The sequence below is a fragment of the Propithecus coquereli genome, unplaced genomic scaffold, assembly GCF_000956105.1.
Source record: "Propithecus coquereli isolate 6110/MARCELLA unplaced genomic scaffold, Pcoq_1.0 Scaffold1, whole genome shotgun sequence".
Classification (NCBI taxonomy): domain Eukaryota; kingdom Metazoa; phylum Chordata; class Mammalia; order Primates; family Indriidae; genus Propithecus; species Propithecus coquereli.
The window spans coordinates 9,810,863-9,812,018 of NW_012133857.1; positions in this window are offsets into that span (position 1 = coordinate 9,810,863).

The window sequence follows — 1,156 nt, forward strand, 5'->3', positions numbered from 1 at the left end:
ATTATAATTAATTTAAAATATACATTATTAACTATAAGTCCACACTCAACACAGACCTGACATGAATGTATATCCAATTATCTTGAGAATTTATTTCATTGCTTTACTTCACAGATTTTTCTGATACCACAGTTGTTTTTCCATTTTGAATCAAAATTTAACTTTATCTTTCAAGTATTACAATTAGCTTTCCCATTTTTTCACCACTACTCCAGTCCCTCAACACAACAAAAACACGTGAGCACCCTGCATGTATACCTTCTAGGAGAAGATGTGTTTATACTTTTCGAGATAAAGAAAACTTAGTCCATATTGTTCTGTGTTTGCGAATCTTCCCAAGGCTACATCAACACAAAGTAACCAGAGCCAGAATAACTTGCTTTGCCTTTTACTTTTGTTATCTGGGTTAGCGGCCAGTGGGTACTTGGTACAGGGACACTACAATGACATGTTTTAAGTGTCTACATGCCAAATGAAACTTTCCTCTTTTTCTCTTCCATCTGCTTAGTAAAAATAGATGGATATAGATGATAGTGGATAGACAGACAGGTAGATAATAGGTACAATAAGCCACAAGATTTCTCACCAATGACATCTTCCTAATCTGGCATTACTATGTAACAGGTCCCATGAATTAACCCAAAGTCTATAAGGTTGTAATGTTAGCCCACATTTTTTTTGAGCATTAAAAAGAGCCCAGGCACTGGGGCTAAGTCACTTATGTGTTACTTTAATTGTCACCAGCAGCCTTATAAAGTGGGTATAGCTATTTCTCTTGTTTTGCAGGTGAAGAACTAACTTTTACGTAGGTTACATATAAAACTCACTCAAGTCCCACACCAGAATGAAAACCACAATGCCTGTGTCAGAGGTTAAAGGACATAATATATATGTATGTAAATTGGCTGACAAAAGCTATGGCATTTAGGAGGTAGTCCAATGTAATTTCTTCTCTCCCTCCTTATTTTAAAATGCTACCTGAAAAAGAATACCTACCACTTCTGCAAGTTTCTGCAGTCACTTTCCAAGCATTATCTTACTTAGGTAGAGCAGCTATTACTTACTGTGTTTCACAAACAGGACATGAAGCAACCTGCTGACGTTCATAAGTAGAACAACTGAGACCCAGTCTGATTTCAAGGCAGTAAAGGATCTG